Genomic DNA, 7,929 nt, shown 5'->3' with positions numbered 1-7,929 from the left:
TATGGAAGCTGGAAAGCAGGGGGCAAGAAATGTAGCAGAACAGGAAAACTTAAAGCTAGTGCCTGTGAAGGTCTTCCAACTGAATAGCCCAGCCAGAGCATCTACAGGGAATCTCAGTCAGTAAGGTCCACACATGCACTCAGAGCTTCAAACCATATTTTCATGGCCAGGTGTGGTGGCTCACGCCTGTAATCCTAGCATTTTGGGAGGCTGAGGTGGGCAGATCACTGGAGGCCAGGAGTTTGGGACCAGCCGGGCCAACGTGGTGACATTTCATCCCTGCTAAAAATACAAAAATTAACCGGGTGTGGTGGTGGGCGCTTGTCATCCCAGCTACTTGGGAGGCTAAGACAGGAGAATTGCTTGAATCTAGGAGACACAGGTTGCAGTGAGTCAAGATCACACCATTGTACTCCAGCCTAGGTGACAAGAGTGAAACACTGTCTCGAAAAAAAAGAAGAAAAAGAAAAGAAAATCATGTTTTTGAATTATGGAATTTGGAAGCTGTGAAAAAATCTAAATGTCATTTAATCTTACTTTTTGTTCTGAAATGTGAAAAATTAAGCTGGTTAGGAACTGGAATTCAAGTAGGCTGTCTTCAGCTGACCCTGTTACCCTGGTTATCTGTTCACTGGTGCCACAGAGGATGCTGAAATGAAGGAGCCCCACTTGATTAACTCAAGACATTTATTTACATGTCTCTCTCTCTCTCCTTTTAGACTGTGAACAATACGTGGACAAGATCCATGTGTCATTCATCATTGTATCCCCAGCAGCTACTAGATGTTGATGCCTTCTTTACTAATACTTAGCCCAAAAATATCAGATATGTTTTTAACTCTTTATTTTTAAGTAATTCAAACTTACAGAAAAGCTACAAGAATTGGACAAAAGCTTTCTGATACCTTTTGCCCAATTCACCAGTTGTTCCTATTTTGCCACATTAGCTCTACCATTCTCTCTTTCAGGAATCAGTCTTTTTTTTTTTTTTTAATTTTTTATTGGATTATAGGTTTTGGGGTACATGAGCAGAGCATGCAAGACAGTTGCGTAGGTACACACATGGCAGTGTGCTTTGCTTTTCTTCTCCCCTTCACCCACATTTGGCATTTCTCCCCAGGCTATCCCTCCCCACCTCCCCCTCCCACTGGCCCTCCCCCTTTCCCCCCAATAGACCCCAGTGTTTAGTACTCCCCTTTCTGTGTCCATGTGTTCTCATTTTTCATCACCCACCTATGAGTGAGAATATGCGGTGTTTCATTTTCTGCTCTTGTGTCAGTTTGCTGAGGATGATGTTTTCCAGATTCATCCATGTCCCTACAAACGACACGAACTCATCATTTCTGATTGCTGCATAATATTCCATGGTGTATATGTGCCACATTTTTCCAATCCAGTCTATTATCAATGGGCATTTGGGTTGATTCCAGGTCTTTGCTATTGTAAACAGTGCTGCAATAAACATTCGTGTACATGTGTCCTTATAGTAGAACGATTTATAGTCTTTTGGATATATACCCAGTAATGGGATTGCTGGGTCAAATGGAATTTCTATTTCTAAGGCCTTGAGGAATCGCCACACTGTCTTCCACAATGGTTGAACTAATTTACACTCCCACCAACAGTGTAAAAGTGTTCCTTTTTCTCCACATCCTCTCCAGCATCTGTTGTCTCCAGATTTTTTAATGATCGCCATTCTAACTGGCGTGAGATGGTATCTCAATGTGGTTTTGATTTGCATCTCTCTGATGACCAGTGACGATGAGCATTTTTTCATATGATTGTTGGCCTCATATATGTCTTCTTTCGTAAAGTATCTGTTCATATCCTTTGCCCACTTTTGAATGGGCTTGTTTGTTTTTTTCCTGTAAATCTGCTTGAGTTCTTTGTAAATTCTGGATATCAGCCCTTTGTCAGATGGGTAGACTGCGAAAATTTTTTCCCATTCTGTTGGTTGCCGATCCACTCTAGTGACTGTTTCTTTTGCCGTGCAGAAGCTGTGGAGTTTCATTAGGTCCCATTTGTCTATTTTGGCTTTTGTTGCCAATGCTCTTGGTGTTTTGTTCATGAAGTCCTTGCCTACTCCTATGTCCTGGATAGTTTTGCCTAGATTTCCTTCTAGGGTTTTTATGGTGCCAGGTCTTATGTTTAAGTCTTTAATCCATCTGGAGTTAATTTTAGTGTAAGGTGTCAGGAAGGGGTCCAGTTTCTGCTTTCTGCACATGGCTAGCCAGTTTTCCCAACACCATTTGTTAAACGTGGAATCCTTGCCCCATTGCTTGTTTTTGTCAGGTTTATCAAAGATTGTATAGTTGTATGTATGTTGTGTTGCCTCCGGTGCCTCTGTTTTGTTCCATTGGTCTATATCTCTGTTTTGGTACCAGTACCATGCTGTTTTGATGACTGTAGCCTTGTAGTATAGTTTGAAATCCGGTAGTGTGATGCCCCCCGCTGTGTTCTTTTTGCTTAGAATTGACTTGGCTATGCGGGCTCTCTTTTGGTTCCATTTGAAGTTCATGGTGGTTTTTTCCAGTTCTGTGAAGAAAGTCAATGGTAGCTTGATGGGGATAGCGTTGATTCTGTAAATTACTTTGGGCAGTATAGCCATTTTCACAATATTAATTCTTCCTAACCATGAACATGGAATGTTTCTCCATCTGTTTGTGTCCTCTCTGATTTCATTGAGCAGTGGTTTGTAGTTCTCCTTGAAGAGGTCCCTTACGTTCCTTGTGAGTTGTATTCCAAGGTATTTTATTCTTTTTGTAGCAATTGCGAATGGCAGTTCGCTCTTGATTTGGCTTTCTTTAAGTCTGTTATTGGTGTAGACGAATGCTTGTGATTTTTGCACATTGATTTTATATCCTGAGACTTTGCTGAAGTTGTTTATCAGTTTCAGGAGTTTTTGGGCTGAGGCAATGGGGTCTTCTAGGTATACTATCATGTCGTCTGCAAATAGAGACAATTTGGCTTCCACCTTTCCTATTTGAATACCCTTTATTTCTTTTTCTTGCCTGATTGCTCTGGCTAGAACTTCCAGTACTATATTGAATAGGAGTGGTGAGAGAGGGCATCCTTGTCTAGTACCAGATTTCAAAGGGAATGCTTCCAGTTTTTGCCCATTCAGTATGACATTGGCTGTTGGTTTGTCATAAATAGCTTTTATTACTTTGAGATACGTTCCATCAATACCGAGTTTATTGAGGGTTTTTAGCATAAAGGGCTGTTGAATTTTGTCAAATGCCTTCTCTGCGTCAATTGAGATAATCATGTGGTTTTTGTTTTTGGTTCTGTTTATGTGGTGAATTATGTTGATAGACTTGCGTATGTTGAACCAGCCTTGCATCCCTGGGATGAATCCTACTTGATCATGATGAATAAGTTTTTTGATTTGCTGTTGCAATCGGCTTGCCAATATTTTATTGAAGATTTTTGCATCTATGTTCATCATGGATATTGGCCTGAAGTTTTCTTTTCTCGTTGGGTCTCTGCCGGGTTTTGGTATCAGGATGATGTTGGTCTCATAAAATGATTTGGGAAGGATTCCCTCTTTTTGGATTGTTTGAAATAGTTTTAGAAGGAATGGTACCAGCTCCTCCTTGTGTGTCTGGTAGAATTCGGCTGTGAACCCGTCTGGACCTGGGCTTTTTTTGTGAGGTAGGCTCTTAATTGCTGCCTCAACTTCAGACCTTGTTATTGGTCTATTCATAGTTTCAGCTTCCTCCTGGTTTAGGCTTGGGAGGACACAGGAGTCCAGGAATTTATCCATTTCTTCCAGGTTTACTAGTTTATGTGCATAGAGTTGTTTGTAATATTCTCTGATGATGGTTTGAATTTCTGTGGAATCTGTGGTGATTTCCCCTTTATCATTTTTTATTGCATCTATTTGGTTGTTCTCTCTTTTCTTTTTAATCAATCTGGCTAGTGGTCTGTCTATTTTGTTGATCTTTTCAAAAAACCAGCTCTTGGATTTATTGATTTTTTGAAGGGTTTTTCGTGTCTCAATCTCCTTCAGCTCAGCTCTGATCTTAGTAATTTCTTGTCTTCTGCTGGGTTTTGAGTTTTTTTGATCTTGCTCCTCTAGCTCTTTCAATTTTGACGATAGGGTGTCAATTTTGGATCTCTCCATTCTCCTCATATGGGCACTTATTGCTATATACTTTCCTCTAGAGACTGCTTTAAATGTGTCCCAGAGGTTCTGGCACGTTGTGTCTTCGTTCTCATTGGTTTCGAAGAACTTCTTTATTTCTGCCTTCATTTCGTTGTTTACCCAGTCAACATTCAAGAGCCAGTTGTTCAGTTTCCATGAAGCTGTGCGGTTCTGGGTCGGTTTCTGAATTCTGAGTTCTAACTTGATTGCACTATGGTCTGAGAGGCTGTTTGTTATGATTTCAGTTGTTTTGCATTTGTTGAGCAGTGCTTTACTTCCAATTATGTGGTCAATTTTAGAGTAGGTGTGATGTGGTGCTGAGAAGAATGTGTATTCCGTGGATTTGGGGTGGAGAGTTCTGTAAATGTCCACCAGGTTTGCTTGCTCCAGGTCTGAGTTCAAGCCCTGGGTATCCTTGTTGATTTTCTGTCTGGTTGATCTGTCTAGTATTGACAGTGGAGTGTTAAAGTCTCCCACTATTATTGTGTGGGAGTCTAAGTCCTTCTGTAAGTCATTAAGAACTTGCCTTATGTATCTGGGTGCTCCTGTGTTGGGTCCATATATGTTTAGGATCGTTAGCTCTTCTTGTTGTATCGATCCTTTTACCATTATGTAATGGCCTTCTTTGTCTCTTTTGATCTTTGTTGCTTTAAAGTCTATTTTATCAGAGATGAGAATTGCAACTCCTGCTTTTTTTTGCTTTCCATTAGCTTGGTAAATCTTCCTCCATCCCTTTATTTTGAGCCTTTGTGTATCCTTGCATGTGAGATGGGTTTCCTGGATACAGCACACTGATGGGTTTTGGATTTTTATCCAATTTGCCAGTCTGTGTCTTTTGATTGGTGCATTTAGTCCATTTACATTTAGGGTTAATATTGTTATGTGTGAATTTGATACTGCCATTTTGATGCTAAGTGGCTGTTTTGCCTGTTAGTTGTTGTAGATTCTTCATTATGTTGAAGCTCTTTAGCATTCAGTGTGATTTTGGAATGGCTGGTACTGATTGATCCTTTCTATGTGTAGTGCCTCTTTTAGGAGCTCTTGTAAAGCAGGCCTGGTGGTGACAAAATCTCTGAGTACTTGCTTGTTCGCAAAGGATTTTATTCTTCCTTCACTTCTGAAGCTCAGTTTGGCTGGATATGAAATTCTGGGTTGAAAGTTCTTTTCTTTAAGGATGTTGAATATTGGCCCCCACTCTCTTCTGGCTTGTAGTGTTTCTGCCGAGAGATCTGCTGTGAGTCTGATGGGCTTCCCTTTGTGGGTGACCCGACCTTTCTCTCTGGCTGCCCTTAGTATTCTCTCCTTTATTTCAACCCTGTTGAATCTGACGATTATGTGCCTTGGGGTTGCTCTTCTTGCGGAATATCTTTGTGGTGTTCTCTGTATTTCCTGCAATTGAGTGTTGGCTTGTCTTGCTAGGTGGGGGAAATTTTCCTGGATGATGTCCTGAAGAGTATTTTCCAGCTGGGATTCATTCTCTTCGTCCCCTTCTGGTACCCCTATCAAACGTAGGTTAGGTCTTTTCACATAGTCCCACATTTCTTGGAGACTTTGTTCATTCCTTTTTGCGCTTTTTTCTCTGATCTTGGTTTCTCGTTTTATTTCATTGAGTTGGTCTTCGACTTCAGATATTCTTTCTTCTGCTTGGTCAATTCGGCTATTGAAACTTGCGTTTGCTTCGCGAAGTTCTCGTATTGTGTTTTTCAGCTCCTTTAATTCATTCATATTCCTCTCTAAGTTATCCATTCTTGTTATCATTTCCTTGAATCTTTTTTCAAATCTTTTTTCAAGGTTCTTAGTTTCTTTGCATTGATTTAATACATGATCTTTTAGCTCACAAAAGTTTCTCATTATCCATCTTCTGAAGTCTAATTCCGTCATTTCGTCACAGTCATTCTCCGTCCAGCTTTGTTCCCTTGCTGGTGAGGAGTTTTGGTCCTTTCTAGGAGGTGATGTGTTCTGGTTTCGGGTGTTTTCCTCCTTTTTGCGCTGGTTTCTTCCCATCTTTGTGGATTTGTCCGCTGGTCGTCTGCGTATTTGCTGACTTTTCGTTTGGGTCTCGTTTGCGGATTCAACGCGGGCTCCAATCCTGGGTTGTTCTCACAGCGCCATCTTGAGTCCCCTCCAGGAATCAGTCTTTTTAAAAAAAAAATCCTGTTTAATTTACTTTCATTTCCATTTAGTGCCTTATATTAGTTGTCTTTTCTCTCTGAATTTGCCAATTTTCATGCACTAACAAAAGTGAAGAGAGGGAGTAAAAGGATCAGATGAACTTATGAACCATTGGCTTTTCATCCATTTAAAACTACAAGATTGACCAAGCATGGTGGCTTATGCCTGTAATCCCAGGACTTTGGAAGGGGGTGGATTGCTTGAGGCCAGGATTTCAAGATCAGCTGGGGCAACATGCCAAAACCTGTCTCTACAAAAAAATACAAAACTTAGCCGGGTGTGGTGGCAGGTGCCTGTGGGCCCAGCTACTCGGAAGGCTGAAATGGGAGGATCGCTTGAATCCAGGAGGTAAAGACCATAGTGACCACAGCATAGCACTCCAGCCTGAGTGACAAAGCAACACCCTGTCTCGAAAATAAATAAATAAATAAATAAAACCATGAGATTTATTTAGAAACACTAAGAAAGGCATTTAACATGTCTATAAATATGGTCACACTAGAAAAAAAGAGGAGCTACCTTCTAGAATAGGCGATTTTTAGCAGCAGAATTACTATAGAAAAGAATTGTGTTGCATTACAAAAATAGCTCTTCCTGAGAGCATAATGATAACCCTGCTTCTGCTTTTTAAGAAGTCAGCCAAGAAAGGTTGGGAGAAATCTATTATATTGTCAAAAAGTAATTTTTCATACTAATCCAAGGTACTAACAACATTTAGGAAGAACCTAGCTTGCCATGAAATGGAGGATGTGGAGTGAATGTTAAGGACAGTGGATGTCATGGCCAGGCATATGGACTCACTCCTGTAATCCCAGCACTTTGGGAGGCCAATGCAGGTGGATTATTTGAGGTCAGGGGTTCAAGACCAGCCTGGCCAATATGGTGAAACCCCATCTCTACTAAAAATACAAAAATAGCTGGGCGTGCTGGGTGTGCCTGTAATCCCAGCTATCTGGAAGGCTGAGACACAGGAATAGCTTGAACCCAAAAAGTGGAGATTGCAGTGAGCTGAGATCACGCCACTGCTCTCTAGCCTGGGTGACAGAGTGAGACTTTGTCTCAAAAAAAAAAAAAAAAAGACAGTGGATGTTAAAAGTACATCTTCATATTCCATAGGACACTTGTTTAAATTTTGCCAGGTCAAAGGGAGATTATTCTTATTCTGACTTTCACCCACAGTCATTCTAAGGTATTGAGTTGTGTCATTTTCCTTTAAGGAAGTGCAAAGTTTCAATGAAACAGCTGATAGGAGTTCCAAGAATTGCAACAAATAGAATAAAAAGAACAATGAAATCATTCACAAAAAATAGAGGCCATTCACAGACAGCTTGGTACCACTGTAGTAAAAAAAATAAAGAACCAACTGGAGTGAAAGGAAAGTATAGCTCAGAATTCTGGATTTTAAATGTTTTATCCAGCAGTCATCAGCTTTCCTGGCTAGTGTGATGGCTGTGACAGTGTTTCGCTGTAGGAACAGCAAGCACTGTCTTCACTGAGGCTTGGCTCCAGGTGCTGTTTTGGTGTTGGGCCAAGTACCTTTGGGCAGTGTTTTGCACCTCTGAGAGTGAAATGACTCCTGCAGAGTTGGTCCTAGTCTAGTTGCAAACAAT

At 40.8% G+C, this 7,929-nt stretch overlaps 1 non-coding gene across 1 annotated transcript; it reads left to right on the top strand.

Annotated features, from left to right (window-relative positions):
• The first annotated feature begins 7,732 nt into the window (after positions 1-7,732).
• LOC118147593 (small nucleolar RNA SNORA74) lies at positions 7,733-7,929 on the top strand. Its single transcript, XR_004734036.1, has one exon. It is a non-coding gene; the product is annotated as a small nucleolar RNA SNORA74 (small nucleolar RNA).

The sequence above is a fragment of the Callithrix jacchus genome, chromosome 14, assembly GCF_049354715.1.
Source record: "Callithrix jacchus isolate 240 chromosome 14, calJac240_pri, whole genome shotgun sequence".
NCBI lineage: Eukaryota > Metazoa > Chordata > Mammalia > Primates > Cebidae > Callithrix > Callithrix jacchus.
Note: the sequence above shows the minus strand (reverse complement) of the source record. Positions and strands in the feature narration are given on the sequence as shown.